The sequence below is a fragment of the Prinia subflava genome, chromosome 7 (assembly GCF_021018805.1).
Source record: "Prinia subflava isolate CZ2003 ecotype Zambia chromosome 7, Cam_Psub_1.2, whole genome shotgun sequence".
NCBI lineage: Eukaryota > Metazoa > Chordata > Aves > Passeriformes > Cisticolidae > Prinia > Prinia subflava.
This window is the reverse complement of record NC_086253.1, coordinates 7,146,019-7,172,493: the sequence shown is the minus strand read 5'-3', so window position 1 is coordinate 7,172,493 and position 26,475 is coordinate 7,146,019. Positions and strand designations below refer to the sequence as shown.

The 26,475-nt window shown below is 45.3% G+C and overlaps 1 long non-coding RNA gene across 2 annotated transcripts in view; it reads right to left on the bottom strand.

Moving 5' to 3' along the window:
• LOC134552668 (uncharacterized) overlaps positions 1–17,873 on the bottom strand; it is a 30,736-nt gene extending 12,863 nt beyond the window's left edge. Inside the window, exons 1-5 of one of the 2 annotated variants that reach the window (XR_010080911.1) lie at positions 17,784–17,873; positions 14,628–14,773; positions 13,709–13,859; positions 12,259–12,338; positions 7,072–7,273 (exon numbers count right to left, since the gene is read on the bottom strand). This is a non-coding gene — a long non-coding RNA (uncharacterized LOC134552668). Of the gene's footprint in view, positions 1–2,030; positions 3,405–7,071; positions 7,274–12,258; positions 12,339–13,708; positions 13,860–14,627; positions 15,530–17,783 lie in introns of those variants that run through there. The other variant, XR_010080912.1, reaches the window with a different exon arrangement.
• Positions 17,874–26,475: the final 8,602 nt, after the last annotated feature.

Below are 26,475 nucleotides of genomic sequence, written 5' to 3'. Positions count from 1 at the left end.
AGACAGGTGTAAACTCGTCCCTGGTGTAGATGGAAAGAATTATTCTAGTAGGCTGTAGTGGCTGGAGGGAGGGAGCATTTCTACTGAATTTGCTGTTCTGGCTAATAAAAGAGCTGAGGTTTCATGTCAGGTGTTGTCAAACTTGCACTGGTGCTGCGTGGTGTGCAGTTCCCAAGCCAGCACCTCCCCTGCACACAGCGGCACTTGTGAGAGCTGTGTGTGCTCTTCTGCAGAGACAACACAAATGGCTTGTCTGCAGCCAAACAGCTTTGTCACCTGCTGACACCACGCCCTGAGGGGACACTCTGATCACTTCAGGAGAGCAGACTGCAGTTTGCTGGGGACAGAGGATGCTGTGGAGAGCTGCGTGGAAGGCATCACCGTGAGACACCCATCCCTGTGCTACCAGCAGAGGCTCTGGCTTGCAGCAGGTGTTGCCCCTCCAAAAGAGACTCTCTGGCTTGTCTCCTTGACTTGGACACATCACTTTCCCAGCTTTTCCCCTAAATAAATTGTCCTTGCAGTGGTCATTTCCTCAGCAGCCTCTCTCTGAGGAGAGACTGTTCCCTACCAGCCTGCAGAGGAGGGCCCACAAGCAGCTGTGCCTTCTGCAGCCACCCCAGTCCCTACACCCAAAACCACCTGCTCAGGTTAGCACAGTATTGACCCAATATCCCAAATTAGATGCACAGGAAGCACAGCAATTTTCAAGAGAATCTGCGTGAGCAAGTGGATTCTAAGTCACTTGGAAATGTCACCTCTCCAGACTTGTGCTGGTGTGGGGCCACAACCCCACCAAACACATAAAGATCCTTAAATTCATGTCCCTCTGTGTCTCCCCATGCTCACCACTTTGTAAATATTGTACTTATACCTTGCCATGATTATGAACCCGGGACTTAGTTCTTAAACAACATTTTCCTTTCCAAGGACAAATGCAATAAACAGGTTTCTAATGTGCTGGAAATGCTTGGGAATAATGTGTGCTCAAGATAACAGTCCTGGGTGCCAGCAATCCTAAATTGCTCCCTTGGCTCTGAGCTGGGAAACACTCACTGGCACTGGATAGCTCTGATCCTGGAAGAGTGGCAAAGGCAGGGAAACTAGGCAGCATCAACCCACCCTAATACCACAGACACCCCCAGACTCACCCCCTTCAGAGGAACACCTGCACACTCCAAACACAGCAAAGATGAAGTCTGAGTGGGATATCAAGAGCTGGAGACAGCACAGCCCTGTTACACATGTGCTATTTGCTGTATGGAGTAAAAGGAGTTTCTTGCTGCTGAGTTTCAGAGATTGAGGGTCCTTGGCTGATGGGAAAGGCTGGAGCAAAAGGTCACATCTCAAATCACTAATATTTGTGGACATTGAGGCAGAACAAAAATTAAAGTTTGGACCTCAAACCAGGAATCTCAGGAGGCAAACTGACTAAACCTGCCAAAAATGGCAGTTGCTTGTAGAGCCCCAGCCTGGTGTTAATCTCTTGCCAAACAAGGCAGCAATAAACTAATTTACCAGCCATGTTACTGGAGCTGGGCATCAGGGAGGAGAAGGAAGAGGCCCCGGATGAGTGCCAGGGCTGGGAGCACCTTGCTGGCCAAAGGCTGCCTTCCCTCAGACCCCATTGAATGTGAATTCTGCCACTGTGCAAGGCTTGAAATCTGAATGTTTCCTGAAGCCCCACATTCCTATTAAAAATAAACCCAAAAGGTTCCCAACAAAGCACCACATTTTATATAGGCCAGGGAGAAAATGAATTAAAAATGCATCTTTGTTTCTTCCTGACCGTATCACATTGATTCAAAGCAGTGAGCAAAGCAGTGAGCAACAATCAGCACTCTGCAAAGAGGTGCCCGTAACCACACAAGGAGGAGGTTTTGTTCCCCACCCTTGGACTATGCTCACTGATAATCTGGATTTCCACGCACATCTCTCTCCTGACCATGGGGAAATCTCAAGGCCTATCTGTGTGCAATGGCTCTTGAAGGAAGAAAGCTCTTTAAGCCATCCTTGACACTGTGGAAAAATCAGGAAACTTTAATTAAGGGAGCAAAAACAAAAAAAAAGCACCCACAAGGCATTTTTGTACTTACTAAATGCAAAAATGAACCTCACAGGAATTTCATCCCACAGGAATTTCCAATATTTTAGTATTTGTTTCCGTTATGACTGGGGACAAAATGTTGAAATATCCAAGCATTTTCATAGGATGAAGTGTTCTGGGAAGCAGAGTTTTTTACGTCACTTTGACGTGTTTCAGGCTTGACCTTGCACCTGCCCAGCCTCTCCATGCAAGTGCCTTGCAGTACCAGACAAGGACAACATCCAGGATTTCCCACCCAACATTCATCCCCAGGTCCCATGGCACCGCACAGAAATCCAGGAAGGCAGAAAGCAGTAGCTCAGCACAGAATTCCTAATACAGCCAATGGCTTGGTCTGCGTAGAAGGAACCATCAGATCTCCGTCATGAGCACACATAAATGCTCAACACAGCTGAGCCCAAATGTTTCATTTCAGCATTGTTGGCCTTGTTTACTTTTCAGCATAAATGATGGACAATTCTTAGCCAGCTGTATCAGTTTTATTGGTCTGTCAGCGCTCCAGGGACATCCCCACCTCAAGCTGCACAGCAGGACTGCACCCCTGTTGCCTTCCCTGTGGCACAGATGGGCAGGAGAGTGGGGCTGTGCTGGCCAGCGTTGGGAATGTCTGTCCACTTCAGCATGTCCTTGGCCTGGATCCATTCTGAGGGCTGGATCTGTCCATCTATTCCCTCCATCATCACCTTCAAGACATCAGGCTCTCCCACTGAGTGTCCTCCTCTTGTGGTCATCTGTCCCAGCCCTGCCCCACAGGGTTTTCCAGAGGAGATCAAGGCCAGGGAGCAGAGCAGCAAGTAGGACCATCAGGAAGAAAGTCATCTTTGGAGCAAAGAGGGAAAACCTCCTTCTCAGCTACCAAAAATTCCCAGCAGTACAGGAGCCCTTGTGCCTTTTTCTGCTGGCTAGTCTCAGCATTAGGTTTTACCTCACCTCGCAGAAAAGGATGGCAAAACTGATTGTGAGCTTTAATTTTTCAAACATGTCTGGCCTAAAAACTGCTATTGTACATTTTCCACTTCTGATACTTTCTCACATATTGTTTTGTGCTCTCCAGCCATTGCTTTTCTGGGAATTCAGGTGATGTGTGGCTTTTGCAGGCATGTCGTTGCCTAACTTCATTTTTCCAGACATTTTTGGTATCAAGAAAAATAAGTCCCACTCCACACACACACTTTTTCTTTCAAACCTCAATTTCTCCTGGAGCAAGCGTGGATCAGTAGCTGGCCAGGACCACACACAGCTCTTCCAATATCCCAGCCTGATGAACAAGAAGGGGATGGAGGAGACAACCAGCACACTGTGCAGAAAGGAAGGAGATGAAATCCAGCCATCAAAAGGAATGGACTGTGAAGCCCTTGTTCAGATCAAAAATCCTGTGAGCATTTAGTGAATCTTTTGACAGTGTAAGGACAGAGGGACATGATCTACATCCCAGAACTGTGCATGACAGATCTCTCCAGGTATGAGCCCCATTTTGGGCAGGCTGGCTTGCCCTTTGCTTTCTCTCAGATCCCCTGCAGGTCTCTCTGTGGGCCAGAGTCTTGTTGGCAGCCAGGGACAAAGGTGGGCACAAACAGACTGTGCATGTTGTGGGCTTAGAGAACAAAGAGAATTTGTTATGTGTTCCATCAGATCATTTCCACCAAGACATGACAGATTTTAAGGTCATAAAATTTTCTACTTTTTTACTTATGAAAAGACTGGGCAAGATGTCTGTTGGAACAAGTATCAGCTGCTGGTTGGGAGGAGGCCTTTATCTCTCACAATACTATGCTAATTCAAACCAGTTCAGATTTCCTCAGAGACCACGGTGGCAAGCTCAGGCTGCTACAAGAACCAGGAGTGTTCATAAGACCAGACTCATCTGACCACACCTAAATCCTAGAAATAATATAACCTGGTCAGAAAGCACCTGAATTATTGATGGGGTAGTTTATTGATGGTCCCACTGCTGTATCATCTGCTGTTCAGATGTCTGATCCCACTTCAGTCCAGAACTCCAACCCTTTTGCTTGCCTCAGTGCAAGAACCCTGAGTCCTGTGTGCTGGAAAAAGCTGAAGCACCTGGCTTGCTTTCTAGTGAAGCATCAAGGAAATCACAAATTTGCAACCTTACAGTAACCTTAATAATGCACAACTTAGATAAGCTGGGACAGACCCTGACATTTTGCATCTTCAAATCCAGCTGCCCAGTAGGAACTGATGAGGAGTCACTCCTTGTGGGGAATAATTTGCTGGTGACAGAGAAATCAACTTGACTACTTCTGCCTCCTGCAGTGGCACAAAAAATATACTTGTGGCATCAGGTTCAGGGGTTTTGTCTAAAAAAACTCTTCTCAGTTTATTAGAAGAAAACACCAGAGAGTCAAATAATGCTTCTCAAAGTGTATGATTCCTCAGGACTGTAGGAATCAGAATCTCCAGGTGTAAAGTGCCATCACAAACTTCAAGAAAAAATGTCCAAACACTCTTACAGACAGGGACAACTGCATCCTGAGCCACCCTGTCTGCTGACTGCTGGCCCCAGCTTAAGGGGGATGCCTTCAGTACCCAGGCATGCAGAGAAGGTGCCATGCTGGCTGACAGATCAGGAACAATCACTCCTGTGGGCTCCCTAGCCACTCTTTTTCAGGGTAATTTTACCTCTCATATTTTTTACTCTGTCCATAACTAACTTGTTTTCTAGGCAGTTATTTCCTATGTCTGCTCCTAGACCTTGCCACCACCTCTCCTCCAATGCTGCTGGGCACCTTCTTTGATATTCCATGCTATCTGAATATTTGCTAAATGAATTCTTGCCTTGGAGACCTAAAGGGCACTATAAAAATATTTTCTCATACTGTATTTTGGGATTGCCACTTCTCAGATGTGCTGGCTCCACCATTGTAGGAAAGGTGAGTCTGGAATGAGGAGCAGATCTTATTTGCAGAGGCAGCAGGGGGAAGGAAGAACAGCCTAGATGGAGAAGGAATGGGGACACCTCACAGAAATGCTGCCTGGTGGTTGAAGGTGGCACCAATACCTCAAAGCAGCAACTTGCACAGGACAGTGGCAGCATTTGTAAGAAAACTCTGTTTCCTGTGCATTTATTACCTCTGGGTCCAGATATGTAGGAGATGGCCACAGTATTATAGACAAGGAGAACAGAACATTCTCTAATAATTTTAAAAGTGAAGCCCTTTGACTCAGATATTTCTTTATCCTTTATGTCTTCCTGTATCATCTGCAAAACTAGAGGTCAGTGTGCAACAGCATCTACTCACAGGTGGGTTTGCTCTCTCTGTATTTTCAGCAAAAAAAAATCTAAAAAATAAATTCCCAGCACAAGCACAGAAGCACCAGAACTAATTTTCCAGCAGATGCAAGAGACTGTCAGCTAATGTAGGAAATTAAATGTTTAAGGAAATTATAGAATGAAAATATAAACTCTTGAATAGGAGCCAAAAAATACAAATTCCATCATTTATCAAAAAAACTTCAAAATGGGCCTGAAACAGTGTGGGGAGAGCTGAATGAAAGGCTATATTCAGGCAGCAGCACTGTTTAGCTTACTTTTTGGACCTTTTCCCCTTATTGATGCTGTTGGGAGGCGCTCATTCCAAAACCTCTAATGCCGTCGTGTTCTGGGATGAGTTACTAAAAGCAACCATTCTTCCACATATGAAAACATTCGATTATTTGCATGTTCGCTGTCTTTAATGCCTCTTTTGTGCCTCTGTTTTTTGTGGGGGGAGGCAGATGAGGGATCTTGAATTTCAGCAGTATTCTGATATAAACTTCCTCTGAGAGAGGGAAGGCAAAGAAGAAAAAGTCTTTGCAAGGCTGAAATGGAGTTGAGGCGGGCTGGCTTTCTTGATTTATTTAAGGATCTGATGAAGGTGTTATTCAGGACTCGTGCAGTGCTGCCAGCCCTGAAGTAAAGACTCAGCCCTAAAGCTGAAGCATTACCTAGCATTCCTTGAGCCATGTGACAAAAAATGCCCAATCTGAACTGTCCACAATTGTTACTGTAGTGGTACAAATCCCAGCACTGCACACAGGACAGATGAAGGGCTCAGAAAGCTCCTCCTTGAGCATCTCCACACAGAAAGGGGTGAGGGTATGCAGTGCTAGACATGTATTTTGGGGCTGAAAACCTCCTGGCAAGTCACAGCAGCCAAGTCCAAGCTTCTATCTTGGCTCTCTTTTGCATGGGCTAGAAGGTTACAGGAAAGCTGGAGGCACCTGGCCAGCCACAGACATGTCAGCAGCTTCAGGAAATACTTTAAATACTGTCCAACTGACCTGTGAAACTCATTGCCACAGGGCATTACCAGCACTCTGGGAATAAACAGATCGTGGTCTCTTCCTTAGCACACTGGATGGCACTGAAACAGTCTGGTGCTAGGGACTTCCCACCCTTCTGCAAATGCAGGTTAGATCTTGGCTAAAACTGCTGCTGAGCTTTGCTGTGCAGAGGGTTAAGAGCTCACAAATGGCCAGTGGCCACAGCTCAGTGCAGAAGTGGTGATTCATTATGCCACGATACTTCAGCTCCTTGAGATTTGCTTCCCATACACAACAAACCTAGCAGGAATCCAAAAGAGAATGGCTTGCACTTATGGCTAACAAGATTAGCTAGTCACAAGAGCCAGTATTAAACAAACAAAAAATAAGATGTTTGGATGAAATAAAATTCCTCAGAGTTTAAACCAGTGAAAGGGGATTAGGAAGACGTTCCTCTGAAGTTCAGCAGTTCCCAAACTCCTGAGGTGTGCTACATCTCCTCCCAGAGCCCCCAGCCTGTGCCTAGGAAGTCCTGGCATGGGCAAAGCACTATCCAGCCCCACCTCAGGCAGGCAGGTCTGCAGGGGACAGCCAAAGGAGAATGCCCTGATGAATCCCACACTGGTCCATGATTACCCCACAGTCTCTGCATCCCATTTTTGACTGAGCAGCGTTTGGCCCTGGAGCTCAGGATTTACCTGCCAAGGTGCTCCCGCAGCTCTGAGCCGCCCTGGTTTTCTCAGTCCCTCTGACTTGCTCATTTTACACTGCCTTTATTGGAGCTTCTATTATCGGTGGATACAGATCCCAGCTTTTCTTTCCCGGGACAGCAGCACCATCTAGAGCCTCCTCCTCCATGTGCAGTCCCCATCTGCCTGCGGGAACAGCTCCCAGCCGCAGCTGAGAAAAACAAGAGACAAAAATAATGTGCAGGTGTTAGGGTGGAAAAGAGAATGTGGCAGACTGAACAGTACCTCTGGGGCTAGTAAAGCTAATGTACAGTCATATACAGCTGGGGTATTGCACTAAAAGCAGGGAGGTAGGCTTTGTACTGCTGGAGGCAAAAGGGGTGTGATTTGTAGCTGTAATCTCGTTCTTAGGTAGCACTGTTATGTATTTGGAGAAAAAAAGCTCTTTGGGGGTGTATGATCCTTGTATACTGCTCCTACGATGTAAAACAACTTGGGCAGAGTTGTAAAAGCAGCTGGTGGCAGAGCCAGGGCTGCAGCCTGTGGCCACTGCTCGGTTTCCCAGCCAACAGTGGGGTCATTGCTGCTTTTGCAAAGGCAGAGAGGGGCACTGCCTCCAGTGTCCTAAAAACAGCCGCAGCTCAGGTGGCACAGCCCCTCCATTGCCCCTGGGCAGGCAGTGGTGCTCTGCAGGGCTTCCAAGGGCCACTTAAGGGGCCAACTCACACCCTGCAGCAGAACACCTTGGGAAATCACTCTGATGTGCCAGTGGGAGACAGGCAGAGAAACCCAGGTCTCTGGGCCATTCACTTAAGACCTGGGCTCAATGATCCTCGTGGGTGCCTTCCAACTCAGAGTATTCTGTGAAATTCAATAGGAAGAGATTTGTAAGACAAAGCTTTGAAATAATTCTGACAAGTAGAACATGCCCCATGATCACACAGGAGAGCAAAAGTGAAAAAAAACCCTTCTTATCTCTATCTTCTAATCTAGGGGAAAACCCTGCTTCATGCCACCATTTCAAATTTCCTGGGCTGGCCTCTGAAGGACTTAGATGGGCAGGGACCCAATACCCTAAACATGAGTGTGGGATAGTGTGTGCCTTCCCCAAAACGATCTGGAAATGTCATTTCCTCCAGTCTGGGTTAGCCAGACACTGAGGTTTGTACAGGAAAGGACAGTCCTGCATGGCCCCAGTGCTAAAGCCACCACGGAGGAGGTTACAGCAGCTGTGCACATCTGCACTGTGGTACACACAGAAATGTGGGAGGAAGAGCTGGGTGCACAGAAAAGAAAAAAAAAAAGGAACAAACTGTCCTAACCTAGCCTCTCTGTTTTTGCAATAAATCTGTGTTTTGTTTTGCTGCTAAAGGAGCCATGGAATAGTGAACACAAGGGAACAGGCAGATTTCTCCCTCTCCTCTGCAGAGAGCAGGATCTGCTGTACTGGCAGCAGCTGAGCCAGGCTGCAGCAGCATCCATTAGACAGAGGTGCTGGAGAACAGATTGCACCTAGGATTGGAATCCTAGGTGGGAAAATACCTTGTCTGTAGTCCCATGAGTGTCCTTGGCCTCCCACAAGATGCTGGGACAGAGCAAAGCAGCACGGGCCAGGAATTGCTTTTCCAACAGGTAATGTGGATGGAAACCTTTGCCCCTCCTGAGGAATTGTTTTAATCACTTTAGGGAAAGTGGCTGTATGCAGTAGGACACCACAGTTTTGGGTACCCAGGAGCAGCAACACACAAGCCCCAGCTGCAAAAATTCCTGGCAGGAGGGAGCAGAGATTTCCCAGGAGATGCTGAAGTGGCAGGACCATGTGTCTTTGATCTTGTTCATTCCCTTGCTCTCTGAGTAACAAGGGACTGTATGGGAATAAATCAGCATATTAATGGGAATGCTAATTGCAGCTGAATCTGGGGTGGACTAAAATATACACGTTCCTTTAAATTATGAATTCTACAACCCAGTCGGAACTGCACTTGGAACAATTAATGAGAGCAACTACTATTTTAAAGATCAACCATCCTTTCACTCGCTTTGATATTTAGATTAAAATAAAATGTCAGCGAACAGGGCAGATCCCCATTTCAACATCACAGCATAAACCAAACCACCTCACTTACAGTGTAGAGCCCACTCAAAGTAATTGAGGACAGGATAGGGCCCAGTATTTGAAAGTGTGCCTTTTTAACAAGAGGCAGAAATACACTCCTGTTCTCATTTCTCCTTGGCTGAACAACGCTGCAGGGATGTCTAATTGGCATCTCAATGCCTGTGTGCAGTGACCACATTCTTGAAGTGTCTGTAAGCACAAGCCCTATATATCAGTGTACATCTATATATATTTAGGTATATATGTGTGTGTGTGTATATGGTGATTTCTCACCACTCCTCCCTGTGCAGAGGTGTCAGGCTGTCAGCTATTATCCCATTCCAGTTTCCCCAGCCCAGGATGCCTTCACAATGGAGTTTAAACATCTTTAGCTCTTTCTTTTCTTTTTAGGTGGCTTAATGAAGTCTAAAAGAACTGAAGCATTGCCTCACACCCACAGAGTTACACATGGCCCTCAGCCTTGCCTTGCATCTGCCCCACTGAAGCCAGTATGAGTAAACCAGTGTCAAAGACCACCCTTGTGTCTCAGGAGGGGATGACCTACAGGCATAGTAATGAAGGTTAAATGTGTCTTACAGGACTCTCTCTTGAGGGCAAGAGGAGAGGTGAGAAACCAGGTCTGGATCTATCCCACGTGATTCCAAGGTCTGCTCGTTTTATGCCTCAGAATAATTTCCCAGCCCTCACAGCATCCTGCAGCAGTGAGTTCCAAATGCCACACCAGCAGCTGTCACTCAGTCCACTACTTCGTATGAATTATTCCCAGGCTCTGGTTATCTAATGTAGCCTGGTTGTCCAGTCTGCCTTCTCTTGTCAGGCCATCCTCCTGCCAGGAGGTTTTTCCTCCCCTTTATTTTATTTATGGTTATGGTCACCATTCTCCAGAGTGAGGGTGTACCCCACTGGAGACCCCCTCAAGCCACCCAAGTCTCTCATTATTCAATGCAGGATATCAGAATCTGCATCAGCTGAGTAGTTCTTGAGCTGGACATATTTCCAGTGACAGAGAAGCTGTGATAGCCCTTGGAAATAATTTTAATTGTTCATTATTTCCTATTTTTCTGCTGTCTTTCTATTAAACCTTCTGGAGGTGCCAGAAGCACCTTACTCGGGTCATCTTCAGCCTTTGGCTGCCTGATGTCTCAATCCCAAGATCAGATGCTGACCTCACTGACACAAGAGCAGCTGCTGTCCATGACCTCTCCAGAATGCAAAGAGGCTCCTCTAAACCCCTCCTTCTCCCATCCACTTATGGCAGCTTCTTCATGGCTTTCTGTGTTTGTCACAGACACTTCACACCTTCATCCACCCCAAAATGCTTGCCTGGAAATTAGGACATTTGGCCAATTGCCCCATTATAGCCTATTCTCTTTTCTTTCTGTGTCTTTGTTCAGGAGAAAGTGAATCTGTCTCAGGTGACAGCTCAAACCTCAAGATGATTTAATTGTGGCAAAGCCCAGAGCTATTACAGCATCTTAATCTGGAATATAGCTCCACTCCTAACAGAAAGGCTCAGATACTAGGTCCAGGAATGCATACCCTTTCCTTTCCTATACTGAATTTTACTCATGGTGTGTTGTAGAGCTGTTAAGTGGAGTGCTAATCTTCTTCTTTAGGGGTGAGCTGTAATAACACTGGGATTGAAGAGGCTGCTGCACATGAACCACCTAAATCAGATCTCTGCAGACCTTCTGCCCTACAAGAGAGCCAGGGAAATTACAGCACTGCTGATGTCAGTGCATGAAAATACATTGATTTCTGATCATTCTGAATATCCTGATATTTCTGATTATCTACACATGCAAATGAAAATTTACTCTGCAGTTTCATGTTATACAGATACAGGCAGAGACTGGCTTTGTTTCTCTTGCAGAAACCTTGTGGCTGGCTGAAACATCCAGGTGGGACCAGAGAGTCCCCAAGGCCCCAGGGACAGAGGTCCTCAGTGATGCTGGTGCAGGTCCATGGCACACATGGATGTAGGAAGGAAAAGGCCAGAGGATAAGTGATGCTGGGATGACTCTGGATTGACCACCACCAGTCTAACCTCCTTCAAGAACTCCTCGTGGGGAGATTTCAGACAATTCTGGAAGTCAGCCCTGCCTTACAGCATGGGAATGCAAAAACCATGCAAAAATGCCATGAGTCCCCCTCAGCCCTTTTGGGGTTTTGATCCATCCTATTGATGCCTTGGGAAGGCTGACCTGAAACAGAGACTGGACAGAGCTGGGAATAAAGTAGATATTTATTGAAAGACCTTTAGGGTACACCTTGGGCAGGACAAGAGCCTGACCAGGGCTGCACCTAAGGTGGACCCAAAATGGTCACAAAATGGGTGACCAGTCAGGAGGTTTTACATTTTTATAAGTTTTGGTCCATTTGCATGTTGGGGTTTAATTGTCCAATTACAGCTTCAGGTTGTGAGGTCTCATCCTTCTTGTTCTTCCCTTCAGCCCACCCTTGTTTGTGTTTTTGGGTCTGAAAGTTGTCCTTGATCCTCAGCAGGAAAGGATTTTTTTTTTGTCTACCTGCCCTGTAAGAGAGCTCACCAGCACTTAATGTGAGGCTCAGTACTGCACCCCTAGGCAACAGAGAATCTGAAAAACCTGAAAGCTAAAACTTAAGGCATCATCACCCTAAAGAAAGATGCTGGGAAGGTTGAATCCCCCTCTGGAAATGCCTTTCCATCCCCACTGACCAGGCAAAGGGCAAGACAAAAACTCATGTCAAGCACATATCCCCACTTTTAAAGAGTTACATCCATCAAGAGCAAACCCCCCTCATCCCCTGTGAGTGTGAAAGGACCCTCTAGGAGAAATGTCAGAGGAGGGGGAATATGCCAAATTCTGGGTGAGGACACAAACCCCCAGAGGGTTTTCAGCACCAGAAAGGGTGTCCAGCTGTAAGCCCTGGCCCAGCAGTGCCCACATGGCTGTGGGAAGATGCACACATCACTGCTGGAGGTTAGCAGGTTTCTCCATGCTTCAGCTTCACCATTGGCCTAAAGAGCATCTGATTCTGAATATTTCACCAAATAAAAACTTCAGCTGCTAAAAAAAAATTAAGCAGTAGGACCTCACCTCTCACCATGGCTTCACGAGCTCTCCCTCCCACAGGCATGGCTGGAGTGAGTGGCCAGTGGTTTAACTGGGCAAACAGGCTGTAAAGTAAATACAAAAAGGGTCAAAAGTAAATAGTATGTTTTATAGTTGTTCTATTTATTCTGCTGAAGTGTTTTGATACCAGATTCAGGGGGAAGAGGGTAGAAGTTCAATTCTCTTAACGGGAGCTGGCTCCAGTATAAATATCCTTTCAAGCTTTGTCAGCCACTGCTCTAAAAGGGGATGGCAGGGTGGGTAAACACACCAGCTCTTCAGTCTTGCACATTTGTGTTCAGTTTCACAGCCACACACTGATTCCAGCTCCCTCTAGATCAGCATGCCCTTGGTGTGGGGCTTTGCTCCTCAAGCTGCAAACCCTGCAGTCGAGTGCATAGCTGAGGTTTTCCTCACAAAGAGTATAAAGCTCTCCCTCTGTCAGAAGACATCACAATAGGGCAGAAATGTTAAAAAAAAAATGCACAGTAAGGAACAACATTAAGATTGGAAAACATCTCTAAGACCATCAAGTCAAACCAGCAACTCCATATTGCCAAGTTCACCACTAAGCCTTGTCCCCAACTGCCACATCCACACAATTTTTTGACACTTCCAGGGATGGTGACTCCAACACTTCCTTAGACAGCCCATTTCAGTGCTTGACCACCCTTCCAGTGAAGCATTTTTTTCTTAATACCCAATCTAAACCTCCCCTAGCACAACTGGAGGTCATTTCAAACATCAGCATACAAATATATTGTCACATAAGCCTTTGCTGCTGAAGCTGTCCTCAAGACTATTGGCATTTCTGCAAGTAAAACCACCAGGAATACAAACAGGCTTCCATTTAATTTACTGCAAAAGCAGAGCTTTTAACCAGTGGTACTATGCAGCATACAAAAAAAGCTCAAAAGAGCTGAAGATCCTAAAAAAATTTAGCCAGACCCAAGCCTACACAGCAAAGCACCACGGGATTTTAGTTCCATTTAAATCTTACCAAAGAGGCATAGAAGCAAGTGCCTAAATTGTAGCACAGGCCAAGAGAAACATGACAAAAATATGTGAAAGTCAATGGAAATGCACTGGGAGTTGGAGGGCTCATTGGCTGCTCCCTAAGAAATGGTTTCTTGTGTTTTCAAACGTGCTAAAGAAGCAGCCAAAGAAAACCTGTGGGTTTTCATAAAGAAAACCAATGAGAGTAAATGTGTCTCCTCTGTGCTCTCACATAAGAAGAGTTTTGCATTCAATGCCTTGGGATACATTTTTCACACCAGGTATGTCCTTCACCCTTTGGGTGCAGATTTCCAGCCAGGCTGCCCACTGGAACTGGTGGAGCCTCCTGCCGGGTGGTGTCTAAACAATTCCTAGGTGAAGGTTTTACAGGAGCTGGGCACAGGAGCAATGGGTCCCTACTGAGCCATAAACTACTCACCCCATTCCTCTGCTCTCCTGGCCAGGTTCAGTGGAGGCACCACGGGCTGTCCTGGAGCTGTGCATCCACTGATGGCCTTGTGGCAGCTCTCACTTCACCCGTGTGGGCACTGGGCATTCCCTGACTTCTCCCAGTGCATCAGCCCATGTGTCTGTGAGATATAAAAAAAATGATGTGGCTCAGAGCAGAGGTGCTCTGGAGCAGTGTGCTGGCAACAAAGCCAGAGCTTCCAGAACTGATGGATTTCTAGAGGGAAAAACAACAACAACAACAACAACAACAACAAACCCACCCAAAAAACCAAACAACTTTCAGACCAATGTGGAAGCAAGCAGAGTGTATGTAATGGGCTGATGATGGGATAAAGGGAAGGAGACAAAAATGCAATGAATTTTACTGCCTCACTGTGATAAAAAGCATGTGAATTGAGGCACTGGAGAATTATGTCTTCAGGAATGCAAAAGCTAAAGAGTCATTTGATGAACACTGAGACTCCATCAATGGGAAGAATGAAAAATAATACAATTCTCTGGAGTTTGTTTTTTGTTGTTGGGGCTTGGGCTTTTGTGGTTTGTTTGTTGTTTTTTTTTTTCACTTGAAACCAAGGAATGGAGGACAGAACAGAGATTTCTGCTCCACAGCTGAGAACTTTGGCATCTGCATACAAACCAGGAAGCACAAATGCTTCCTGACTCCAGAGAGAGCTCTCTGTGGGACCCAAGATTTTCAGGAGGAATTACTGCAGGCAAAAAGCTAGACCTGCAAACAGGAAGGCCATTAGAAATGTCCAGGGAGAGGATGTGATCAACAAACACTGGAGCTGAGCAAGGACACAGCTTCAAGTGAAGGGAGGTTGGGAATGGGGAAATCATCTATTGCAGGGCAGTGCAGGGACTTAGAAAAGTTAAAATGTACTTACATTTTGGACACCAGAGCAGGGGGAAAGAGTCATATTTTGTGTCCCCAGCTAGTCCTACTTATCAGAAGTCAGGCAAGGAAAAAGCAAATTTTGTGACTCCTTGGAACCCTCCAGTATAATGGCAGCTGGTTGAGCAGGTCTCAAGGCTGGGTGGAATTAGACAGGATTAGAGGATTTTCCCTTCCAGTCCTCTCCCCTCCATGTAAAGATGCTTTTACTCCAGGACAGGATAAGTCAGGGGAGAGGACTGAACTGTAGCTCTGTGCTGCCTCCCCCATGGAGCAGAGCAGGACAGGCTGAGCTGATGCCCCTGGCATCCTGGGCACTGAGAGAAGAGCCTGCACCCTAAACAAAAAGTAAATGTGAAGCACCTGAAGGCTGACTGAGCTCTGTGAACCTGTCCTCAGAGGTAAATCTCAAAGAGGTGTCACAGAGACAGTCCAGACCCAGCTAAGGCTGTGCAAAGCAGGAGGCCAGCCCTAAACTAGTGGAACAGTGCTGAGCAACCAAGGACCAGGGGAAAAGGCATAAGGACAGCACAGCCAGCAGCCCCAAGGACTCAGGTGAGGGATGAACCCATGAATGGATCCAGTCCTGTGGCTTCATGAACGTGGATCCATCATAACTCCTCACCATGCCAAACTCCAATCGTGAGCCCGTCCAACACAAGTAGCCCAGTGTCCCAGGAGCTGTTCCTCCTCCCCTTCCCAGAGGTGTCTTCTCCAGGAGACCTCCCAGACCCACATTTCAGAGCACACAAGCCCAAAAAGCAGGTGCCAGCTTCCCAGGCTGGGCAGCAGCAGCCCTGCTGTGCTGGTGCTGCAGCAGGAGCGTGGCCATGCCCTCCCCACATTGCAGTGCACACTACAATTTAACACGTGTTTCCATATTAGAAAAGAGTTTGAGTTTCACCCCTGAACTTATAAGGAAGAAGAACCAGAAACTTCCACGCTTGTCTCACCATAATTGGCCCAGTGCCAGGACAAAAGCACCTGTTGGATCTTTAAGCTGTTCCTCAAAAGATGTAACTATTTTCTACTGGGCAGCAAGCCAAAAACCCTTCCTAGATCACTGAATACTTAAGAGAGGACACAGAGCCTCTTGGGGCCTTTTTGGAGTGTCTTAGCAGGTGCGAGGGACCTCCCTGCACAGCTTTTATTCTTTTGTTCTGTATAGTTTATTTTCTCTTTAATTAAAACCCTTTTGATTTTTCAAAACGCCTCTGATCATGCCGTCTCACTAATTTTTCTTAAGCCATTTCTGGGAACTGCTGGCATCTCTCAGAGCTTGATACACCTTCATGGGGCTGAAAACATGATGGCCTCACACAGCCACGTATCATCATCACCATTTGCTCCTCATGGCACACATCAGCCCCAGCACCAGAGCCCTGGCAAACCCAAGGCAGCCCCTTGCTGGATGGCTCAGAGTATTTTAAAGCATATTCAGCTTTTATGTTTGACAGTGGCTTGCTATGCACATTACAGTATAAAGGATTTTATTTGTTCCCATTGTTGCAATGTTTATTCCCCAAACTCTTTTAATAGTGGGCTTTTGACAAAGTGTTTCCCCAGCAGTGGGAACTACACACACAGCCCAAAGCAAACACTTGCAAGATAAACATCCTTCACATCCCAGGCTGGTCCTAACCCCTTGGAGCTTGCCACTACCTCCCTTGGAGCAATTCAGCACAACTTAATCAAAGTTAAAAATGATATTGTGTGATTTTATTTTTTGTACTTGCTCAGCTAGCTTTTATTGGCAGCTGCTGCCAGGGTCTGGGACTCTGCCAAATTCCCTGGTTATATTGCTCCAGTGTGGACAAACAAAGAAGGCCTATTTAAAAGTTTCTTGGACACAAATAAGGTAAAAACAACAAAATAAAAAACAATGTGTAATTATTTGTTTCCTTTATGAAGGGCCTCCTTCAGAATCCTTTGAAATTGGTTCTGGTTTCCACCTACTAAAGGCACCCAAGTGAATTATTTAATATGAATAGACATTCCTGAACCAGAATGTTACAACCAGAGGCCTCAAAATCCAGGAGAAAAAGGCCATCTACCTTTCCCTTTCATATTACACTTCCTGAGCCAAAATACCAACTTTAGCTCACTGACTTTCCCAGTAACTTTTCCCACTTCTAAATACAACCCAAAAACCTTTATAACTTTGTATTTAAATTAATTAAGCATCATTGTATTGATTCCAAATTTTTTAGTAATTAAATATTAAGGCCCCTGTCAACAGCACATGCCTTTAGGAGCCTGGGTTGATCTCCCCACCTTTGGCTTTTCCCCACCTTTTATTTTGCACCAGTGCTGCCATCTTCTCATGTCCTTTTGCAGGTGATGATCACTCCTGTATGAGTGACCCTGTGGGCCCTGTCACCTCGTTAAGGTCACTGCCATGGCACTGGCTCCTTCAGCAGTTAAAATGTCAGAAATACAAAGGCACAGCTGAATCCACAGCCTGAAATTCATCCCTTTGCACAGCACAGACCCTCACCCCATACCCTCTGCCAGAGGAAGAGGTGCAGAGAGAACAGGAGAGAGGGAGAAGCAGAGAAAGGGACAGAGAGAGAGGAAAGAAGGAGAAAAGAGACAAAAAAAGTCTCCATTTAGCAAGGCTATTTGGCAGTATTTTGGAGCCAAAGTGCCTCCTGTCAACAATATACACAATGTGCTTCTGAAAAAAACAGAAATGTACATGTAGTTCCTTGGCAATTGGAAATAATAGTCAATATACAGACAATCAGATTTTGGAGCATATGTTTTTGAACTCCCTAGAAACTGCAGCTTTTCCTTTTTTTTTCCCCAGGTCACCTCCAATTTATTATGCAGAGGCAGTCACTTGCTAGTGTGCACAGTCCTGAGTCACAATAAGGAAAAAAACCCACCCTCTCTCCCAGCAGAAAAGCCTGACAGCAATAGAGGGCTTAAAAAACAAGCTTCTTTTTCCTCACCAGTGGCTTCAAAAAGGAGATTAGGGAGTAAATAAAATCCCTGTTTTGCTTCTCCCTCTCACTCAGCAAGTTTATGCCTGAGAGAGCCTCTTAGAACTCATTTAAGTAGTTCCAAGTTTGAAAATTCCAAGTCTAAGTAAAATTCAGGTCATTTGCAAGAATTTCTTGGTCTCTGGAAGCATCTGAATTCCCACCTGTAATGGAAAGAAGGAGCTGAGGTATCCCTTCCTGCTGCAATTCAGCTTCCTCCACTCCTGGAGACAGAGACAGCGCTGCACCTGCAGGGATGTGTGCCAGAACACACATGGACTTTTTCTGTGCCTCATAAAGGTGCTGCTGTCTTATTCTAGCAAGGTGGGTTTAATTCCCCCTTAGTTCTGTGCAAGGAGATGTTGTGTTTGCTCTTTATTGCTTTTGTCAGGGTGGATGTGACTTGGACTAGGGTAGAGGGGAAGAACTGAGACTGCACCTCAGTGAGCTCAGTGTTATTGAGATGATGTTGGTTTCTGTTGGTGCTAACCCAGTCCCCCAAGTTTTGCACTGGGAATAAAGCAGGCTGACAGTGCACAGTTTGACAGTGAAGGCAAAAGCCCCTAACTCCTCCACACAGCCAGCTGCAGGTGATGTGGAAATGCAGCCTTGTACTTTGCTCTATCTTGTCTTGATTGTCAAAAATTCCCAGTTGAGATCCCCCTCGGCACCCTTGTGTGGATGGACCTGGAGACACATTCACTGCTAATCCACATCAGAGGGCCTGGAATTCGAATTGGCCCATCCAGTGAATTTCTCCTGCAATCTTTATAATCTTTAAAGCCTTTACCTTTATATTCTACTGATTGTTAATCAAACCAAAACACAAGCTGCAGTTGGTTTTTCTTGCAAGATTGCAATTGCAAATCCCTTTTATCCCTTTCTTTAACATCTTCTGGACTTCACAGCCACAAATCACAGCAAAATCCAATTGAAAGATGCAGTCTGAAGTAATTACTTTGTTAGTTGCCAGGAGGATAAAGTTCCTATAAATAATATTCTTTACAATGCTGAGAAACTGAACATTACTGTGAGCACAGCAAGTAATTAAGCACACAGTAATGTCACACTTGGACAGGCAGTACAGCCAGCCTTGTCTAGAGCAATCACCCTGCTTTTCTCCCTGTTCATCCATGCAAATCAGCTGAAAAACACCCAGCAAAGTGCTTTCCTGTCAGTGGATTAGGAGTTCTGGTTAGCTGTGTGCTGGTTTTGGCTGGGACAGAGTCAATTTTCTTCACAGAATCTGCTATGGGGGCGTGATTGGTGCTGAAGCAGTGCTGTTAACTCAGGGCTCGTTTTTAACCCAGGGGTGTTTTTGTTATTGCTGAGCAGGACTCACACACAGCCAAGGCCTTTTCTGCTCCTCACCCCACCCCAGCAGCGAGGAGCCTGGGGGTGCACAGGGACTTGGGAGGGGACACAGCTGGGGCAGCTGACCCCAAATGACCCAAGGATATTCCACACCATGGATGTGGCACCGTGCTCAGTGTGCAAAGCTGGGGGAGAAGGAGGAAGGGGGGTTGTTTGGGGTGTGCTGTTTGTCTTCCCAAGTCACCGTTACGAGTGATGGAGCCCGGCTGTCCTGCGGATGGCTGAACACCTGCCTGGGGAAGGGGTGAATTTATTCCTTGTTCTGCTTTGCTTGTGTGGGAGGCTTTTGCTTTATCCATTAAACTGGCAGTATCCCAGCCCATGAATTGTCTCACTTTCACCCTTCTGATTCTCCCCCCTAACCTACTGGAGGGGTGAGGGAACAGCTGCAAAGGGCTGAGTAACCCACTGGGGTTAAACACCACAGCAGGATGTCTGGGAGCTGGTGACCCCAGTGGGGTTGTGAGGGACACTCCACATCCCTGCCAGCACAGGGCATGCGGGGCTGAAACCAGGCTGCCTGACAAGACCACTGCTGTTTTGTAGTGGGACCTCTGAGATAAACTTTTCATCACCTGCCTGTGAACCTCTCTCCTCCACAGCACACGAGGATTTTGGGATACCACCTATAGGATCAAGAACCTTGGCTATTTGTACTCAGGAGACAGCTGGACCCTGACTAAAAGTTGCACACTTATTTTTCACTGAGGGCTTTGAAACTCTCTTCTTGTGCAAAGGTGGAATAGTCAATCCTCTGCAGCCAGGCTCATCCTCAGAGATCCCCCAACAACACCAGAGACCAGCAGGTATAATCAACTTTGGTTACACTTGCCACAAGTGGCACCTTGCCCAGCCAGTTCTGGGAAAAAATGAATAAATGGATTTTACAAACATGCTTAACTTCCTAGCAGACAGATGCACACATCATCTGCTTCTGATGTCCTGGGATGCTTTGTTAAAACAGCAGAGAGTGACACCCACAGATATGTATGTATACATATGGACACATGCATGTCTCTATGTGCACATAGATGAGCAGAAAAAAGGCAAATACACTGCCAATATTTCCATCTGCAGTTCTTTTCCTGACCATGTTATCATAGATGCTCGGATTAGATCTAATCCTGGAAATTAGGATTAGGTACTCCTAACTCCAAAGGTCTCTGGTCTCTCATTCCTTTCCAGATGGGACTCTTCCTCTCTCAGGAGCCAGCCAAACATAACCAATGTTTACACAAATACTTCAAGTGTACACAGATACTTCCTAATTTATTTTGTGTGTGTGTGTGGTCTGACTGGACATAATCTTCTCAGTTCATACCAAGGACAGCTCATGGTACACTCACACCTGGTACAGCTATTTATCAGTCCCACACATTTCTCCATCACCCCATTCCACATCAGCAGCTGGTGTCACCACCAGCATCCTCCTTCCACCTCTGAGCTCTGTCAATATCCAAGTGCTTTCCAGGGCTCCTCAAATGGGATTTATGGTAAAACAGAACAGCACTTGCAAGAATGAACTACAGACCCCTGCCAGACAAACAGACTCCAGGCTGCACTTTGCATAATTGTCACTGCAGGGACCTCGGGCTCCAGAAGGAGGTTAATAATTCTCACTGCTTGTGAAGAGTCACTCCAAGCACTGAAATATCCTGAGCTGGGGTGATGGATTTGTCAGTACCAGCTGCTCTGGGCTCTGCAAAGGGATGCCCATGAGATGCTTCTGCCTCACTCGGGGTCCTAACACTTTACAAACTCCTTAAAAGCACTCATTTTACAGAAATCATAGAGCTGTTTCCACTTTTATTTTGAAACATCACATTTTGCTTATTATAAATATGTGATGTTTTACCACGTGCTCTAAGAACAGACATAGCTCCAACACTGCTTGTCACAGGTAAAACAAAAAGCACCCAAAAAATTTAGATGATGTTTCTATTTGGAAGGGGGAGTTCTGGACATCATCTACATTAGAGAGTTAAATCCACAGCAAATCTACCAGCCCTGCTGTCCCAGATTCCAGTGATACTAGATCTGGTCTGGAGACTTCAGATTTGGGATCCAGATATGAGTTTCTATTGTTTGGAAACCAACCGCTGATCAAAACACTGTTTTGGAAAGGATTTTATTTATTTACAGAAATCTCCATAGAAACTACAGCGGAGATTTTTCAACCAGATGCATTGTTAATTAGTTCATCTATTGGAACAACAGCTTTCCTATCATGAGATCTGGGCAGCTAAAATTTGAAGTGCTAGCTCCAGGCTGCCCCTCAGATGGAAACTATTAGCAACACACAGCTTTTGGAACTGAAAACCTCAAGTGTGTGGTGTAAAAGCAGCAGACATTGTTCATCTCCAGACACCTCCATGGAAAAGAGAGGTGCAGAGCACCAAAGTGGTTTCTTGAAGAGCATGTTAGTACTCAGCCCTCAGCTCCCCATGCCCAAATTCACCTCTTATCACCTGGGTCATTCCACCCTGAAATAAACTAAACTCCATCTTTACTGCAATACCAAATAAACAACATTATTTACTGATATTATGGATTATATCCAGTGACTTTCTGCATATAAACTCCAGGGGCCAGAGTGAATACCAGGAAAAAAAATCAGAATAGCAGCAGATGATGTTGTGATCAGGAAAACAAAGCAGTCATTGCATCCGAGTCTCTTCAGTTTAGGAGCCAGGCTGGATGTATTTTTAGACCAACATTTACCTCTCTTCCAACCCAAACATAGTTCTCCCATGTAACACCGACAGTGCCCTCAAACAGAACAGTGAAGAGTGGTGCCACGATCATAAATAAAATTATCAGCTGTCAGGCACAGGCTCTTACAAAACTCCTCAGTGTAAGCCAGGGTAACACTTGTCATTTGCCTCCCAAGCACAGCCCAGTTGGCTTTGCTAATGGAAAGAAAGGCAGGGAATGGTGTTTAAAATGCCAAGAGACAGACAACCAGTGGAACTTTCCACATATTGAAATGTTGCATAACTAACTTTCCCAAAAGTTCAGTTCCTGGATCTACCATCCATTGCTGGTTTGTTTCATTGTTTGTTTTTTTTTTTTTTCTTTAATGCTACCTGTCCATTAAACTGAAGACAAATCCCAGACATGAAATTCATGGGAAATATTTGGATCTCCTCTCCCCCTGGGCCTGACTGGCACCTTCCTGACAAATATGGACTGCTTGATCCCCAAAGCTTTCAATTAGCTTTGTTCTCTTTTTAGCTGGTGCATTCCCCAGAGGAAATAATGGATAACTGGTTTGAAGAACTTATTCAAAAGGAAATTGGTTCATTGAATTTGACATGCACATTTACTCATGTTGGGAGGGGGTGATATAGCCTCTTGATTTAGAGAAAAAAAAATTATATGGCACTGGAGAGAAGCTATTAGAAGAAATTAAAAAGTAAACAGTAAAGTAGTTAGCTGGGCTCCAGGATGCAATGTTGCTTAGCAAGCTTAGAAAACAAAGATAAAAGAAAAAAAATGAAATTACTCATTAGCTAATTCCATGCCATCCTGCACCATTTCCTCCAGAAGAATCTGAAGTCAACCCTGGCATTGTACACAAGTCATCAAGTTTGGGGCTGAGGTGATACAGAAATTAGTACTGGAGGGGTTCAAAGATCTTCCCCATGCAGTCTTGTGCTGTAAGTCTAAGTGGATTGAAAGAGAAGGAGGGAGGAAGATTCACATTTGTGTCCCCAGTGGCTCTTTCCTCAAGCCAAACAAGCCATATGACAACAGTGAGCACACTTGGCACCACCACATGTCAGCCCCACGGAACAGCCACAGCTGCTTCTGGGCCACTGAGCTGTCACACACAGGGGAGCTGGTCCTCAGCTCCAGCAGCTCCTGAAGTGTCTGACAGGACTGGCCCCTTACACACTCAGAGCCAGGAGAGACTCCATGGAGATGAATAAAGTTACACCACAAACTTCTTGAGAACAGCAGAACTTCATTGTGAAACCCTCTCACAACAAGGAGGAAAAAAAATCAGGGTTTGACACAGGTTCTGTCTGCAAAGTACAAGAGAGACTTTCAAACAACAAAGACATCACCAGCAAAAAACTGGTAGCAGGAGCTGAAATGCAAATAGCTGATAGAAGTTGCAGTTAACTTTACATGCACTATCATCAAAAATAGGACAAAACTCACAAGGAACTTCCTTCCCCATGACCAATACAGAGGATTTAGTTTGTCTGTATTAAATGTGCTGGAGAGGAAAAGAAATCTGCAAGGAAGTAGATGCTGTGACTGATCCATTTGTCAAAGTCAAACCACACAGATCTTTCAAAACCATAAAAGGATTAGTCATGTCATGATCTAATGACTTTTAAAGAGATGGAGAGCTCCTCATACAGCCAAAGACAGCATGCTTAATTTAAATGCTTTTACCATTTGTTTTCTAATGGAAATTAGAAAATAGTACAAATTTCCCTTTTCTGCTTTAAGTTATGCTGTTGGTTTTTGTTTAGGTAATAAATCCATCCTCCAAACTGAGTAAAAAAAAAAAAAAAAGGAGACCATTCATTATTTCTCAGATTTTCTTTTGTGTTTTTTCAACAGGAAAAACAGGCAGAAACAGGAAGGAGAAAAATACTTGCTTTTGGTGTAACTTGCAACCTAAGAAGTAAAGCTGTATGTTTAGAAGTCCAGCTGAAGGCAGAGTTTGATTCAGCCCTTGCCTGGTTTCAATTTCACACCAAGGTGACTCCTGAAATTCCCTGATGTCAAACTGTGATGTTTCTTTACATACCCTGTGCTGTCAAAGCTGCACAATAGGACTGGAAAATTGATCAACATTTAACCCACTGACTTGAGAATCAATCTAGAGAGATTCCCTGACTCCAAAGAGATTTAAGCCACAATTTCTGAACAGCAATCTTTAACTTTAACAGCAATCTTTAAAGCAAGAGACTCAAGTCTGTGCTTGGACCATGATGAATGTTCTGCTGAAAACTGGTTTTGGTGGAACAGGAGGGGAAATGGCTGGGAAGAAGGTACCTTTCTGTACCTTTGCTCCACCTTAATCAGCTCTGAGATAAAATACATCCTTCCCAAATACTTCAACTGGACAAAGGCTGTCTGGAGCAGGAACTGTCATCCTCTGTTTGTACTGCACCTGACAATTTTCCATGTAAGTAAATAAAAACTAAGTGGGCAGAGGCACAAAGTAGTATCACTTTTCCATCCTAGAACCTGCTTGCAAGCATTAGGATAGTAAAAAGAACAATTCTTTAAATAAGGAAGGCAGCACTTAAATTATGCTTTCAGGTAGGAATTACAAAATACCAAATTCTTACAGATGGTGTGAGTGTTAAGTTAGAGGTACACACAGCAGCTGCAGAGAAAAATCAGCCATCCTTTCTGAGCAATTTAAAATGCAGAGGCCTTCCTTGAGCCATAAGCAAGGAAAATACTTATCCAAGGCAATGCACTGAAGTTACGCCTCAGGGACTCAAAGATACAAAAGTTGCTCACTCATCTTGCTCAGTGCCTTGGCATTTTATAGCCATCATTGCCATTCAAGCAATGGTTTCCATGTACTGTCAGTTTTCTTGTAGGTACTGACACAAGCAGCTAACAAAAGAGTCCTGGGCAGATTTGCCAGGCAGGGATCACAGATTACAGTAGGAATGCAGCAATTTCCACTATTTAATATCAACTGGCAGTAACTGGACACAAAAAGTGCAATTCTTAAAAAAACTTTTGATATCAGACAAGAATTTTCAGGCATCAGCACAACTCTTGTGCCTGTATCTGGCATGCTGGTCTCTGCTGGCCTTCTGTGTTCAACTCCATCAACACCCTGGGGGTCGTGGTGTCTGTACAGCTGCTATATTCACAAAACAACAAAATATATTTAAGTCTCTCCTCACTTCACCCAGCAAACTGTACCAGCAATATTCTGCATAAATAATATAAAGCCAGGGAGGAGAGTAGAAAGTCATTTTACCCTGAAATAATACAGGAAGGTAAGGAAGAGCCCAGTGCTCCCTGATGCAGCAGTTTCCTCAAGGTGCACACAAGTGCTGTAACACTTTGGCACCTGTAGCACAAAAACTCTAGAGAGCATTGTCACTATTTAAAGTTTACTATTTATCATCACTATGCAGCTCTTTATCCATTTTCCAACACAAATCCATAAAAACAATTCTCTTACTAACATTAAGCACAACTCCAGAAGAGGGACAACTTCCAGCTCTGCAACTTGCTGAAGCACCACGCCATAAAGCCCATATTTCAAAGAGCAACAGCTACATCTTGTGGAAATAGTTAGGATTGCCGGCTTATCGCTAATAAATACCCCTTGATCCCTGGAAGACTCTGCTCTTTGCTACCCCTCTTTTTATGCACAATGTACAAAGTGAAGCTGCATGACACGCTGATCTATTGTAAAGCAGCAGCTTTGACCCATCACTGCTCCTTTCCCCAGACCAGTCTGGCTCATCACACCACAGCCATGATCCAACCCCAGGGAGCAAAGCACAGCTCTGGCCTCTGGGACTGAATGTTGAACTCTTGCAATTGTAGCCTAAGAGTAGCAGCAACTTCCGTGGCAGCCTCGGGTGCTGCCCGGAGAATTTGTGGATAATCCAGCCCTGGAAGTGTTCAAGGCCAGGCTGGATGGGGCTCTGAGCAGCCTGGTCTAGTGGAAGGTGCCCCTACACATGATCAGGGGTTGGAATGAGATGATCTTTGATGTCCCTGTGAAACCATTTTATTGTAAATCTAGTGAAAATCTGTTTCCATAACTAAGACATTTCCCAAATTAGACCAGCCACAAGATTTCCCATCAGTCTGGTTGTCTAGTTCCAAAGGAACATTCCAAGAGTCCTGCAAGCTGAAGTTGAGGCAGGGGACAGTGAACTTTGGTCTTGTACACTCCTCTATGGCTATTCCTTCTCTTCTATCTGCCACTTTCATAAGCTGTAAGTTAAATAGTACAGCACAACTTCTACAAGAGCCAGGCATTTAATATCATTGCCACTGCTATCACCTCTCACATTGGCACAGAAATCATAAAGAAAACCCCACAAATCAAACCTGAAGCATGTTGATTAACCAGCTTTGATCTACAGGGAGCTCCTGCCACCTACACTGAGCAGTAGCTGCCTCACAGAGGAGCTGACTCTGGACTTCATGGCACTGCTGCTCCTTTTTCCACCTGCCCAGGCAGACCACCCTGATGTAAGGGAAGGGCTCCAAGTGCAGCAACAGCCCCTCTGAGGAAGATGCATCTACAGGCCAAGGAAGTGAGGAATAACCTCCCAAGTAATTTGAGAAATCAAAAGCTGTAGCTTGCAGCCAATCCTGCTTCTGTCTGCAAGATGTCAGCTATTGCCTAGGGCTGACTTCATCATAACCTGTGACCTGCAGCCCACAGCTCTCAAGGCTCTCCATTACAGGCAGGGCCAGAGAGATTGACTGAAAATTTTACAGTCAGTAGCATCATACAGACTAATGACA